The sequence below is a fragment of the Mustela erminea genome, chromosome 15, assembly GCF_009829155.1.
Source record: "Mustela erminea isolate mMusErm1 chromosome 15, mMusErm1.Pri, whole genome shotgun sequence".
Classification (NCBI taxonomy): domain Eukaryota; kingdom Metazoa; phylum Chordata; class Mammalia; order Carnivora; family Mustelidae; genus Mustela; species Mustela erminea.
Genome location: NC_045628.1, coordinates 51,657,380 through 51,673,198, shown reverse-complemented (window position 1 = coordinate 51,673,198; position 15,819 = coordinate 51,657,380). Strand labels below are relative to the sequence as shown.

The 15,819-nt window shown below is 38.3% G+C and overlaps 1 long non-coding RNA gene across 1 annotated transcript in view; it reads left to right on the top strand.

The window, feature by feature from the left end:
- Nucleotides 1-10,622, top strand: part of LOC116574456 — a 44,370-nt gene extending 33,748 nt beyond the window's left edge. The window contains exon 4 of the long non-coding RNA XR_004279321.1: nucleotides 10,504-10,622. This is a non-coding gene — a long non-coding RNA (uncharacterized LOC116574456). The remainder of the gene's footprint in view (nucleotides 1-10,503) is intronic.
- The last annotated feature ends 5,197 nt before the right edge of the window (nucleotides 10,623-15,819 follow it).

Below are 15,819 nucleotides of genomic sequence, written 5' to 3'. Positions count from 1 at the left end.
TTTTTCTAATTTTAATCGGCCAAATGGCTATTTTACATACACAGTGTAAGGTAGAAAATTTGTATACTTTTTTCTCCTCTTACTTCTTATGGCCTACCCCTTAATTTTTTGTAGGTAAGTTTAGTTTTTCCTATTTTTATGGTTATTGGCTTTTTAAAAAGCCTTATAATTCAAATGTTTTGCCAAGATAGATCTAGAAAGGAGTATCCTATCTTGAATTCTTCAAGGAGTAAGTCTTTTCAACTTGCAAATCCAATTCTTTATTTTACTGGTAGATTTGTTTTTGGTACTATTTACATGTTCATTGCTTCTTGCTTCTCTTTTGAAATTCATTGTAATGTGCACTTTATCTCCTGGATCTGTCCTCCAAGCCTCTCACCTTTTCTCACATCATTTTTTTTTTAATTTTTTATTTTTTATAAACATATATTTTTATCCCCAGGGGTACAGGTCTGTGAATCACCAGGTTTACACACTTCACAGCACTCACCAAAGCACACACCCTCCCCAATGTCCATAATCCCACCCCCTTCTCCCAAACCCCCTCCCCCCAGCAACCCTCAGTTTGTTTTGTCTCACATCATTTTTATTACCAGCATTATCCCATTCGTGCTTTTAAGCTGTTTTTTGGAACTTGATTTTTTACCCCTAATTCGTGTGTGTGTGTGTGCTTGTGTGCGCATGTGAGCGTGTGAGCGCTTGTGAATGTGTGTGTATGTATGTTTTGAAGGGTGGGTAGTCTAGAGATATTCTTTTTGTGTAGACAGCTTCAAGCTTGCTCTGTCATTTCAGTGGAATATTTCCCACTTCTTATTTTTTAAATATTTTATTTATTTATTTGAGAGAGAGAGAAAGAGAGAGAGAGTGAGCATGAGCAGGGGAAGGGGCAGAGAGGGAGGGAGAAGGAGGGATCCAAGCCGAGTGCAGAGTCCCATGTGGGGCTCCATCTGAGACCCTGAGATCATGACTGGAGTTGTTACCTAGAGTCATATGCTTAACCAGCTGAGCCACCCAGGTGCCCCACGAATATTTCCCCTTCTGTGATTAGGCACACAGAACCCTACATTCCAAGAGTAGCCAGGAACATTTCTGGATTGGCAGCTTAGAGTGTATTAGCCTTATAATCTTGCTAAATAATTTTCTTATGTCTTTAAATACTCCCCTACCCTAATGAGTCTTAAGTCATGACCCATCAACTTCAGTAAAAAGAAAGTTAACTACAAAGGAGAATTCTCCAACACCCAAAGCACCAGTTTCCATATTACTCATATTTCCTTCTTGGTGGTCAGCACATCAGCTTCAGTTATGAGTCATTCTGTATGAATATTCAAATAATGAAGTTCATTTTGACTCTCAGTGCTTTAGTGTCACTGGGTTGTATGATCACAACAGGTTATGTCAAGTGGGTCATGTCCCTTCTCTCTTTGTTAGAGGATCAGGATATTCTTAGGAGGTTGGATGACTAAACTAAAGTCATACATCAGTTAAACAAGGGATTCCATTTAGAACTCACAGCTTTCCTGATAATCAGTGTGTGGGGTTCGTGCAGAATGTTAATGTAACTCTTAAATACGGATGACATAATTTTTAGTCTTCCATGCTGTGTGCTGGACAGATTCATTATTGGACAGAATACATAATAAGATGTGAGTAAGTATCCTAACTAAGAGAAACAAACTATTTTCTTTTCATGTTGGGGGTCTGGTAATATTTAGCAATATTTAGTCTTTGGGATACTGAATCACTAATAGTTTGTTGTTTGTTTTGAATATTTGCTCCCACACATTGTACTGTGAATACTTTCTCATTATTTATTTGTGACTAAAGTCATTAATTGACTTACGTTTTTAGCATTTTAATTGGCAAATAATGTTCCCATGCATTTTAAAGCTTTTTTTTCTATGCTGAACCAATAAATTTAGTGCTAATTGACACAAGTAAACTTAACGCAAAGCATATTTCTAATCTTAAAGAGAATTTATATCCCACACCATTTAGATATGATGTGTTCATAGCCCACATTCTTGTTTGTAACTATTAGTGGTATATTTAAGAAAAAGCACATTGAGCAAAAGATTCCATAAGTTGTAAACAGGAGGCTCAGGCTCATAAGACCTTATATGTTGTAAGGACTTATACGTTGTAAGGAAACCTCCCCTATTGGATGATAGAATCTGGCTGTAGATTGTAGTGATCATTTGAATTTCAGAGGGGGGAAAAAGGCATTAATAGGAAATTATTCAACAGCTCCAAGATCTTAAATTCTGTTATCAGTGGTAGTGGATAACTAAAATGTGGTGTACATTTAGTAACTAACTAAGGCAATGGTTAGAAACAATGAATTGGAAGTACATACAGCACAATGGTCTGTTCCTAAAAGGTAGATTTTGGGAAGAGGAGTAAGAACTCGAACTGTGTCCATACCGTTTAGGGAACTTAAAACCACATTCATGCATACTGAAGCACGTGTACGATGAATGGGCAAAGAAAATGTATATATTCAAGACCATATATTGGTCACATTTGAATGAATTCCTGTGTTGAGGATAGGAAATGGAGAATAAGGAGAAAACATCTTTTAAAAAATTAAAAGAGTATCAGGGAAAGGTATTGTATGGACTTAAGGCGACAGTATACCAATAGCTGAGGATTATGAGAATTATGATCAATTCAACCCTCTTCACAAGTCTACAGAAATTATAAATTCATTGTTGCCCTGCTGGGAAGACTACTGACTGGAGAGTCAGTAAACTCAATCCTAGCATATGTTCTGCCATATTTGCCCTGCTGCCAGCTAGTGGAATAGAGTTGACCAAGCCACATCAAGTGGTGGACCTGAATTTCCTTCTCTGTAAATTCAGGTATTTGAAAATATGCTCCACAAGGTTTCTTCTAGCTTTAAGCTTTGACATATATATATATATATATATATATATATATATATATATATATATATATATATATATGTGTGTGTGTTCATTTATTTGCACATTCAATGGGGGTTACACACATATGTATGATTACTGGAAGTGATGTATTTAATTATAATGAAAAACTTATTGGACGGAAGTCTGGTCCTCTCTTGGTCAGTATTAGAAAAAGGGCTTTCCTGAGCTGTATCTGATGGAAATCCTGCTGATGTGTATTTTGGGTGCCTGCACCTTGGGGGTCATCTTGTGACGGCAGTAGAACCAGCATTGTTGAGGTAAATTATGGTTATGCCCAAGGATCGGGCGCTTCTCATCCTAAACATTGGATGGAACCAAAGGCCAGATTAGAACTTCAAAAATTGTTTACCATCCCAAGTATGCTGTCAGAACAGATTTGCCTCCTGGATGCCTTTCTGGTACCTTGCTCACCGCTCTGTCACTCACGCCTGGTGTCAGACTCCGGCTTTTCTTTGCCTGCTTGGCACTTTGATTTGCTGCTGCCACTGCCTCTGTGTGGTTCTGGCATTGGGGGATGCTTCACTGACGTATTTGGTGGTGGTTGGTTGCTGCTGTGTACTCCCTAAAAGCTTCTATTAAAAAAGGGCCAGACTCTAATCTCGTACCTTGTAATCCTTTCCTGCCACCACCCCACCTGATTTCATTTTGGCATCCTGGCCTCTCTCGGGTTACGGGATTTATAATAGGCACTTGGTAAGAACGACAAAAGTCTCCTGTTTTAGTCCAGATCTTGGATTGAACTAAATTACACCAACAATTCACATTTTTATGTTTCCACAGCACCGATGTCTTTACTTTTTTTGGTACAAGAAAAACATGTTGGGTGTATAGCTGGTACTAGACCTAAATAAGTCTTTTTAGATAAGATTTTCTCATACTCACATTTTCTTATAATTTTGAAGGGCTTTAAATACATATGCCATGACAACTTTGAATAAAATCTTGGGGAGTTTTTCTTTCCTTCTTGACAGCTTTTTTATGAAAAATCTGTTCTCCCCGTTATCAGGAGACTTCTGATTTTAGCAACACAGAAGACTCATTTAACATAGCCCTCTTCCTAGTAGCAATAAAAATCTAAATGCATATGAACAAAGTGGAATATATACAGAATTTAGATATGTAAACACTGAGCTTGGAAAAAAAGAAAAGGGAAACCCAAATGCCCACACCAGTGATTAAAGCCAGAGCACTAAGTATCCCAGCTGATGTCACAGCAAACTGGGACCTAACACTCCTGGTTATAGGAGCTCAGGGGCTGAGTTTCTAACAACCATATGGGGATGGGAGGTAGAAGCCTTGGCTTGTGTAAGATGTGGAGCTTGAATTAAGACTCTTGCATAAGACTGGTTCCTGAAAGTGCTGCCTGCTCACTGAGGTTCTGTGTACTCTCCTTGAAGCTCTGGGGTGGGACAAAATTTCCCACGAGCTAACAAAGCCACCAGTGGTGCTATGTGTGGATATTTTGACATGACATGGAATTCCCCAAGCCAGGAAATTTATTATAAAAATTAGTCTAGTCCTTTGGGGTGACTGGGTGGTGTTGTCAGTTGAGCATCCAACTCTTGGTTTTGGCTGAGGTTGTGATCTCAGGGTCATGAGATTGAGCCTGGCCTCCGCCTCAGGCTCCATGCTTGACCAGGGAGTCTGCTTAAGATTCTCTTTCTCCCTTCCTCTCTGCCCCTCCCTACTGTGCTCTAAAGTAAATAAATAAATCTTAAGGGAAAAAAATTAGTCCCACACTGGTAAAACCCATGGATCTCCCTCAAGAAGCAAATGTATCACTCCTCTGTCAGGATTTTTCTACAACCCGGCTAGTACAGAACTCCTAGAGTTAAACAGCCCCTGGTAAAAGTTATAAACCATAGGAGGAAGTAATCCACTGTGGAGATCCAGAAGTGACCTACTAAGAATTTGGGTAAAAAATCTGAAAGACATTATAAAACACAGATGCTTAAAATGACTTAAGGAATAAAGAAGGAATAGAAACCCAAATAAAAGAACAAAATACAGTGAGGTTTAAAAGTTAGAAAGGGCTAAAAGGGGAAGGAAGTTTGCGAGCGCAATATATTTAAAATATTTTATGTTCTCCCTCATGAGTTGTCATGCCCTGCATGTATTTATATTTCTTTTTTTTTTTTTTAAGATTTTATTCATTTACTTTACAGAAATCACAAGTAGGTGGAGAGGCAGGCAGAGAGAGAAAGAGGGGGAAGCAGGCTCCCCACTGAGCAGAGAGCCTGATGCAGGGGCTCGATCCCAGGACCCCGGGATCACGACCTGAGCCGAAGGCAGAGGCTTCAACCCCCTGAGCCACCCAGGTGCTCCTGTATTTTTATTTCTATCATATATATATATATATATATACACACACATATATATGTATACATATATATATATACACACATACATACACACACACACATACACACACTTATAATTTAGTATATAATTTAATATGGTTAATAACTACATAACTATAAAAAATATATGTATATCTATCTATCTCGTCTCACTTGGGGTCAAGCCTATTCTAACAAATGCCATTAAAACCAAATCCATGGAATGCCTGTGCGGCTCAGTCAGTGAAGCAATCCAACTCTTGATTTCGACTTAGGTCATGATCTCAGGTTCCTGGGATCCAGCCCTTGTGTTGGGCTCCACACTCAGTGGGGAGTTTATGTCTCTTCTTCTCCCTCTCCCTCTGCCCCTCTGTGTCCCTTCTCTCTCTAAAATAAATATACCTTTTAAAAAAATCTTTTAAAAGACCCCCAAATCCATAATTGAAGCAAATTTCAATTCCATCCAATGATGACCAGTTTTTAAAAATTCTCGTCATAAAGGTTGTTACTTGTAGTTATGAGAAGTTTTTAGACTAGTCCATTCTTTTCAAAGATCCAGGTGTTCTACATCGATTTCTCTTGGGTAAATAGGTTTCACTTAAAGTAGTGTTTAATCAAAGGCTCTATATTTACATTCTGTAATACTACAACATAATGAAGTATCCACCTCCTTGCAGATTTGAAGTACACGATGTTTTAAGATAAACTGTATCATGGACAAGAAAAACTTTTTAAGACCCCCCTCATCTGAAGCACTGCCTTTAATGGTCTTTTAGGGAGTGTTCTTGTATTTTATTTCACGTTCAACTCTTTCATTCTAAATTCAGTGCTGTGATTACTACTTGTCTCAGTTGAATTTCAATGCTAGCCTTTCCAATTATTTCCTAAATGCTCAATTCCTTACTTATGTGCAGTAAATTTCTCATACCTTATAGAATTCCAATCAACATTCCTCAGGGCACTTTGCATTCTTTCAAAGTCTTCAAAGTCTTCTTTCCCAACGTCAGAAATGCTTGTGTTCTTTCTCTTCATAAGCGGCATACTCTCTTGAGCATTTCAAATCAAATAATAAGTTGATAACTAGATTTGAGATGCTCCCCAATTTCAATCTGATTTATCATACTTGGCTGAATTTTTAAGGAAACATCCAGGAGAAAAAATAAATAAAATAAATACCCCCCCCCAAAAAACTCCACTTCTCTCCATAAAGACTATGTGAAGAAACTCAAAGGAACAAAAACCAGAACTTTTATTCTTGAGGACAAAACTTCTATTCTTTTCTATAATTAAATTGCCATTATCCCAATCGATATCAGTGTAATTAAAATCTTTTGTGGTCGATATTCCAGCCCGTCCATGATTGTTCACTGTTAGTCTTAAGAAAACTCACTCTCTTCAGTTTCTCTACAAGTTGTTTGTACATGAAAAAGTGCTATGTTCAAGATTGGGTGGATCCTAGCTTTTGAGGGAGAAAAAGAGATGGAGAATGAGAGTGAGGGAGGAATGCAGGAAGGAAAGAAGAAAGAGAGAGGAGGTAGGTGGAGGAAGAGACAGGGAGAGAGAGATTTTAATATTGCAATTAACAGACTGGTTTGACCACTACTACATTCCTGGATACTTGTTTGATTCATTGCATACTTTTTTTCTGAGTAAACATGAAAAATGTTTTAATCTATAAGGTATTTCATATATCACACTTATAATATGTTAAAAAACATATCAATACTCAAGTGTATGTTCAGGGCTAGGGAAGTGAAACTAACATAAAGAAAATAAATCTAATTCCTGCCTACAAGATACTTCAGCTCTTGACTCTTGTCAAGATAAAATATCAATAGATAAAGCAAAACAGTACACCAGTTGATTGATCAGGATGTCACACAACAGAATTAGTATGTGTTAATTTTTCCTTGCTATTTAAGGACTTGTTTATTTAAACCTCTGTGTTGGGTTTGTATATCACATAACCATTCTTGGTTTATAGTTGGAAGACACAAGCTTGTGGCCAGAGATCTATCCTATCTATCTATCTATCTATCTATCTATCTATCTATCTATGCCTGGATATCTTTATATAGATATATATACATATAGATAGATAGGTAAAACATGAAGGGAGGGTGTTTCTTCCTAGTGCTATTTTCTTATGGATTTTAATTTTGAAGTACCAATCTGGAACATAAACCATGCTGATTAATATTTACTAAGACTGGAGATGCCACCTTACGTGATCCAGGATCTGGTCATGGTTTGGTAGTCCAGAGCCTCCTTCAGTTTTGTCTTTGTGCCCAGAGATGTCCAGTCTCAAGAGAAATGATTCTGGTGGTTGAAACATATGGCAGCTTATGGTATTTGATAGTTTACAGTGTGGAGTGAAAAGTGAAAACAGAACTTCCAAACAGAAAGGAAAGCATGTGTCCATGGGTAGGTGAATCCTTTCCCCAGGATGAAAGCCTATCTAGGAAGTCAAGTTACGATCAAAAGGCTATTTTGTGAGCCCGGTATCAGAACAAAGGAAGTTTGGTCAACAGTTACAGCTGTTGAGTTGACTGACCAGAACGTGAGTTCAACTCCTCAGAGTTGAACTAGACACCTCTATTGCTACAATCCCCGGTCCTGTCTGGCCTTGCTGTTTGGGAGGGGGTTTTCCCCATGTGCCTTGGGTTTGGAGTTGCTGATGCTCGTTAGTATCGAACCCCCTCAACATGCGGCACAACTCAACCATTAGGGGTACAGTTTTACTTGTCTAATTTCAGTTTAGAATCTGCCTTTAAATATGGTGGGCATCTCACCATCAGCCTCTATATACTGTATACTAAAATATTATGAATTAACTTTTCATGAATGGCCATCTTTCATGCTCTACTGAAATGGTAGTTCCTTGAGGGTAAAAATGTAGCATATTATGAAGTCTTCATAATTCTTTTCAGTGGGCACACCATAACCTTGCTGTCAGGACAGAACTTTGCACATGGGGAAAGGAGCATGTATTTCCTGAGCAATTGTTGTGGACTGCTATCTTACCTCATTCATATATATATATATATATATATATATATATATATGCACACACATATATATTATCTTATATATAAATATTTAATACTTTGTGGTATTATGATCCACATTTTATTTTTTCATTTTTTAAAGATTTTATATATATATATATATATATATCTTATATATAAATATTTAATACTTTGTGGTATTATGATCCTCATTTTATTTTTTCATTTTTTAAAGATTTTATTTATTTATTTGACAGAGAGAAATCACAATTAGGCAAAGAGGGAGGCAGAGAGAGGGGTGAAGCAGGCTCCCCGCTGAGCAGAGAGCCTGATGCAGGGCTTGATCCCAGGACCCTGAGATCATGACCTGAATCAAAGGCAGAGGATTAACCCAGGAACCCCTGTTTCTCATTTTATAAACAAGGAAATTAAAGCTAAGGGAAATTAAATGCATTGTTCAAGTTTGCAGCTAGTACATTGACAAAGCCAGAATTTAAATCTGTGATTCTTTGACTTCTAAGTCTGTGTGTATATGTGTGTGTGTAGAGTTGTGAGACAGATAAATTGCCTTAGGTTGCCTTCTGATAAATATACTATGTTGTCACTTATAATATATGGTCAGTAAAGGTGTTGTTTGATTTATGATCAAAAAGTAATATTTATCACTTAATCATTTTCTTATAGCTCCCACATATTTTCATTTGCTCTTTATAGAGATTTGGGAAATGGGGTGGATTTTAATTGTTTCAATCATTTAATGTTTGGCAATGTGAGCATATAGTAACTGCTCAATAAACATTTCACATGGAAAGGTGAAGGGAATTATAGAGGGATTTTGATTCCCAGCTAGACTTATGAGGTATAACTAGTTAAAGGTCAGTCAGTCCTTCTCTGTTCTCTTTATTCAAAATGTGAATAGTATTAAATCATATCTAATATAAAGTTATTGCTACCTACATGAAAAGGATCTAGAGAAAATATTTGCTATTTAAAATGATTCATGGCAAATGTATTAGAAAAATAAGAGACACTTTATTATTAAAAGACACACACAAATTAACCCTTCGTGGGATGAGATTTTTCCTTGTAAAGTGGGCAGGTGGATGTAGACACCTGTATCACTCCTGGTAGTTTCAGACCACGCAACCTAGAAAGCACAAGGTGAGAACCATTCGCACTGGCAGTGGACCCACTGTACGAGAGATGTTGTGCTGTGGCCTCACAGCTCTACTAACCAGGGTGCTGAGAATGGAGTGAAGCAAACCACAGGTTTGTTGTATAGTGAAAGGGTTCTTAACGATTGGAGAGCAGTCTTAGAAAAGCACTTCTGTTGCCAGCGTAGCTGACACCCACAGGGAGCCTTTCTGCCTAGTCCTTGGCACCCTAGCTGAGATGTTAGTGTAGGTACAAGTGTACAGTCCCAGACGAGACCCTGTGATGGCTGGAGATTGCATGGAGCCCTCCTCCTACACTATTTTATACCGCATTCCTTAGACCAGTGTCCACCGCCCCTCCCAAAGCCCTGTATGCTGACCTTCAAGCAGTCCTGTGAAATTCTGTTTGAGTAATACACAGTTCCTTATCTAATGAGATATTCATGCAATACATTCATATGAGTTTTACTAGTTCTCATTTGCAATGTTATTTTTGCAGAATTACATATTATGTAGACTGTGCCCAATATAGAGTTTGGTTTCTGCATGTGATGAAGTGGCACATTTATTACCTATACCCAATGCCCTGTTCTAGAGTCCTCTTTTGCCTTGCTGCTCTTAAGACAGTTGATCAATTACTAAGGGTTGTTTTCAAATTATCATGGTATAGTTCTTTAATTCTGATTTTTTGTTCATCTTCCTATTAGGCCTGTTAAAGGTCATTTAAAAATATTCTGCATTCTAGAGAGAATTGATGAAAAAAGTTGGTTATAGATTTTGACTCTCCTTACGATTTGTCAAATTTTAATTAACATTACTCATATAATGCAAAATTCCAAACATCTCCTCCCCCGCCACCAAGTGCTATCACGTTGATCTTAGGTTTACTAGGAAAGGCCCACAAATTAGTATTTTTAATCCAGTGATTTGGGTATGTTTTATCCAGTTGTTATTATTGAAGAACTTACATAATTTAAGTTGGGAAAAAGCTAACATTTATTGACTGACTACTGTGTAGAGATTAACCTGTCACATATATCACCTTGATAAACAGATCCAGCTCTGGGAGGCAGATATTAATATTTCCATCTAGTAGACAAAGTCATGAAACTTGAGGCATGTTAGACAACTTGTTAGAGTCTACGAGCCTGACTCCAAAGCCAGTGCACCCTCGCACTATTTCTGTAAATATTTGTGTATGTGCTTTCTAAACATTATTTATAAAAATGAACATGGCATATATTCTCTAGAGATTGATGCTTGCTCTAATTTTGTCCTCATGTTCTATGAATTTATGACTTTTCTAAAGAAGATTTATTTGAGAGAGAGAGAGAGAGAGAGAGAGCGAGCATGAGCAGTGGGAAACAGCAGAGGGAGAAGCAGACACCCTGTTCAGCAGGGAGCCCTACTCAGGGCTGGATCCCAGGACACCGAGATCATGACCTGAGGTGAAGGCAGTCAGTTAACTGACTGAGCCACCCAGGTGCCCTGAGTTTGTGACATTTTGATACATAGTTTGAACCTCTGATTCTTCTTGAATACATTCATCACCCACGATTACTATGAGATTGCCACTTCCATTATCTTCCACAAATTCTCTCCCTTGCATCCTGTTACTCTTACTCCCCCTTCTCAGTTAGCATCTTCTCTGCCTTTTTTTTTTTTTAATTGTGTTACATTAGTCAAGATACAGTACATCATTAGTGTTTTGACATAGTGCTCCATGATTCATTGTTTGCATATAACACCCAGTGCTCCATGCAATCTGTGCCCTCCTTAATACTCATCACCAGGCTCACCTATCCCCCCATCCCCCTCCCTTCTAAAACTCTCAGTTTGTTTCCTGGAGTCCATAGTCTCTCATGGTTCATCTCCCACTCTGATTTCTCCCTCCATTACTTTTCCCTTCCTTCTCCTATTGTCCTCCGTGTTTTTCCTTATGTTTCACAAATAAGTGAAATAATATGATAATTGACTTTCTCTGACTTACTTCACTTAACATAATCTCCTCTACTCCCATCCATGTTGATGCAAAAGTTGGATATTCATCCTTTCTGATGGCTGAATAATATTCCATTGTGCATATGGACCACATCTTCTTTATCCATTCATCTGTTAAAAGGCATCTAGGCTCTTTTCCACATTTGAGCTATTGTGGACATTGCTGCAATGAACATAGGGGTGCATATGGCCCTTCTTGTCACTACATGTGTATCTTCGAGGAACTGCCCAGTAGTGCAATTGCAGGGTCATAGAGTAGCTCTTTTTGAGGAACCTCCATGCTGTTTTCCAAAGTGGCTGCACCAACTTGCATTCCCATCAACAGTGTAAGAGGGTTCCCCGTTCTCCACATCCTCTCCAACATTCGTTGTTTCTTGCCTTGTTGATTTTTGCCATTCTAACTAGTGTAAGGTGGTGTCTCAATGTGATTTTGATTTGAATCTCCCTGATGGATGATGATGACAACACTTTTTCATGTGTCTATTAGTTATCTGTCTGACTTCTTTGGAGAAGTGTCTGCTCATGTCTTCTGCCCATTTTTTGACTTGATTATCTGTTTTTTTGGGTGTTGAATTTGAGAAGTTCTTTATGGGAGAAGATATTTGCAAATACACTCTTATTTCTAATAAGCACTTTCAAAAGTTCGTACTACTGGTTTTTAAAAATTTTTACTCCTGAGTTCAATATTCACCATGCCTCACAATACCCTCCTGATGGTACTCATATTTTTTCCTTTACCTGACTGAGACTGTATAGTATATTGAGAATAATATCAATAAAGAGGTTTTGCTTTTTTGCAGGTAGTCTAAATTCTGCTAAGATCACGCTGTCCTTAGATAAGAACTGCTGTGGCTGTAAGTCCCATAAGCATGAGCCTGAGAAGACATATCCACTTTAATGTACTTGTGGCCTTAGCAGTTGGGACTCAAATGGAAGTGGCCACCACCAACTTCCATCAGCTAGATAGCTGCCATTTATTAGGCAGTCCTAATGTGCAAGTTATTATATGGGCACTTTATAAATATTTTGTATCTTAAATATGTATCTGACTTGACATGTATAGCACTCAGAATGGTGTCTGCTAGTAAGTTGTACACAAATGTTTGCTTTTATCATTTATATTTCCTCACCATTGTGTTGTTTAAAACCTTCAATGATCATTGGATGGAGGCATTTAGTCTCATTTTAAGGCAAAGGAAATTGAGGTTAATCAATACTGAATTACTTGAATGGTAGAGACTGAATTTCAGGTCAGGTATATTTGATTATTTTTTTATTTTTTATTTCTTTTCAGCATAACAGTATTCATTGTGTTTGCACCATATCCAGTGCTCCATGCAATCTGTGCCCTCTCTAATACCCACCACCTGGTTCCCCCAACCTCCCAACCCCTGCCTTTTCAAAACCCTCAGATTGTTTTTCAGAGTCCATAGTCTCTCATGGTTCACCTCACCTTTAATTTCCCTCACCTCCCTTCTCCTCTCCATCTCCCCTTGTGCTCCATGTCATTTGTTATGCTCCACAAATAAGTGAAACCATATGATAATTGACTCTCTCTGCTTGACTTATTTCACTCAGCATAATCTCTTCCAGTCCCATCCATGTTGCTACAAAAGTTGTGTATTCATCCTTTGTGATGGAGGCATAAATACTCCATAGTGTATATGGACCACATCTTCGTTATCCATTCATCCGTTGAAGGGCATCTTGGTACTTTCCACAGTTTGGCGACCGTGGCCATTGCTGCTAAGCACATTGGGGTACAGGTGGCCCTTCTTTTCACGACATCTGTATCTTTGGGGTAAATACCCAGTAGTGCAATTGCAGGGTCATAGGGAAGCTCTATTTTTAATTTCTTGAGGAATCTCCACACTGTTCTCCAAAGTGGTTGCACCAACTTGCATTCCCACCAACAGTGTAAGAGGGTTCCCCTTTCTCCAACACCCTCTCCAACACATGTTGTTTCCTGTCTTGCTAATTTTGGCCATTCTAACTGGTGTAAGGTGGTATCTCAATGTGGTTTTAATTTGAATCTCCCTGATGGCTAGTGATGATGAACATTTTTTCATGTGACTGATAGCCATTTGTATGTCTTCACTGGAGAAGTGTCTGTTCATATCTTCTGTCCATTTTTTAATATGATTGTCTGTTTTGTGTGTGTTGAGTTTGAGGAGTTCATTATAGATCCTGGATATCAACCTTTTTTCTGTACTGTCATTTGCAAATATCTTCTCCCATTCCGTGGGTTGCCTCTTTGTTTTGTTGATGGTTTCCTTTGCTGTGCAGAAGCTTTTGATCTTGATGAAGTCCCAAAAGTTCATTTTCTCTTTTGTTTCCTTTGCCTTTGGAGACATATCTTGAAAGAAGTTGCTGTGGCTGATATCGAAGAGGTTGCTGCCTATGTTCTCCTCTAGGATTCTGATGGATTCCTGTCTCACATTGAGGTCTTTTATCCATTTTGAGTTTATCTTTGTGTACGGTGTAAGAGAATGGTCGAGTTTCATTCTTCTACATACAGCTGTCCAGTTTTCCCAGCACCATTTATTGAAGAGACTGTCTTTTTTCCACTGTATATTTTTTCCTGTTTTGTCGAAGATTATTTGCCCATAGAGTTGAGGGTCCATATCTGGGCTCTCTACTCTGTTCCACTGGTCTGTGTGTCTGTTTTTATGCCAGTACCATGTTGTCTTGGTGATCACAGCTTTGTAGTAAAGCTTGAAATCAGGTAATGTGATGCCCCCAGTTTTATTTTTGTTTTTTAACATTTCCTTAGCGATTTGGTTTCTCTTCTGATTCCATACAAATTTTAGGATTATTTGCTCCAGCTCTTTGAAAAATACCAGTTGGTAAATTTGATTTTTAAGATTATTTTCTTCCTGCTCAGTTACACTGCCCCCCATAAGTGGGTAATGGCCACAGAGAAAAATGTTTCCCTGCTTCTGACCTTCGCCAGGTGGGAACACCTTCCTGTCTTCCCGAGGAGAGCATGTCACACAGGGGAGACTCATCCAAAAACCATGGCTGACATTTTCACTGCCTTGACTACTGTTTGAAGAAGTCTCTGTGGCCTTGAGGAGAAAGTAGCTGGATTCCTAGGGGCCCCTCTGAATATTTAAGATGTTTTGATTGCTCTGCTTATCCCAGGGAAGATAACTGCTAACTCCTGTCTCCCCCAGGGCATTCTGATTTTCCAGACAGAACTGGACTCTGGTTCTATAAATGCTTGTCTTGTCCTCTCCTTTGTCCCTTGTCATCACTTCTTCTGAACCTGACACCAGCTGTGTGCCATCTATTAACCTGTCATATTCATTGATCTCCCTAAGAAATCAAACTGTCCCTCTAATTCCCCTGTCTGATCTTTGCTTGCCAGAGCTTACTGACAAAATTGTCCCCTCGCAGAAAAGCGTAGTCTATTCACTTTGGCTCTAATAGCCTCAAATGCTGTATAGTCAATACATGATTTTCTGTACATTTTAAACTTTATAGCCTCATTGAAGATGAAAACTGTTTGCAGATACCTCTGATTTCACCTCCAATGGCTGTGTGAAAATACAACCAAAGTTAACCTAGAGATTAAGGAAGCCCCCTAGAGATTAAGGAAGTGGAATGTATAAAACCTTTCCATTGGGACTTTACATTTTTTTGACAGAAAATAGGGTGTACTTTGAATTCATAGTATCCAAATCCAAAATGGTGTCTAGTTTTCTTTCTTCTTATTTGTTGGAGAATGTTGATAGAGGATTATAAAATCTCCAGTGTAGCTTAATATGGTTGTAATGAAGCTATGGTCATTCCCTTTTCAGGAAATCCTCCATTGTTTGATGATGCTGTTCTTCTCATGATGTCACTGTAAATGCATGACTTCTTTGCCAGAACTAGGTAATTTGAGAATAAGCACATCCTCATTAGTTCTTTCATTATTCAGTAATAACACTGTACTTGGAGCTTATATTAGTCAATGTCCAGCCAGGATAACAAGAGTTATTCTAGGCACTTCAAGCAGAGATAATGCAACAGGGGAAGTAAGTTAAACATACTGGCTGTTGGATGTTCATTGCAGCCTTATTCACAAAAACCAATCCATAGAAACAACCTGTGTCCATTCATGGGTAAGTGGACAAAGAAAATGTGACAAACGTATTATGTCTGTGTACCTATAGACACATAATGGAATATTATGCAGCTGTAAAAAAAAGAAGAAAGTCCTGTGATTTGCAACAATATGGATGGGACCTTGAAGATGTTATATTGGAGGAAATAAACAGAAAAATACAAATACAGTGATGATCCCACTTCTCTGTGGTATCTGAATGAACTGGAGTCATAGATACAGAGAACAGATTGGTAGTTGCAAGAGGTGGGGGAGGGA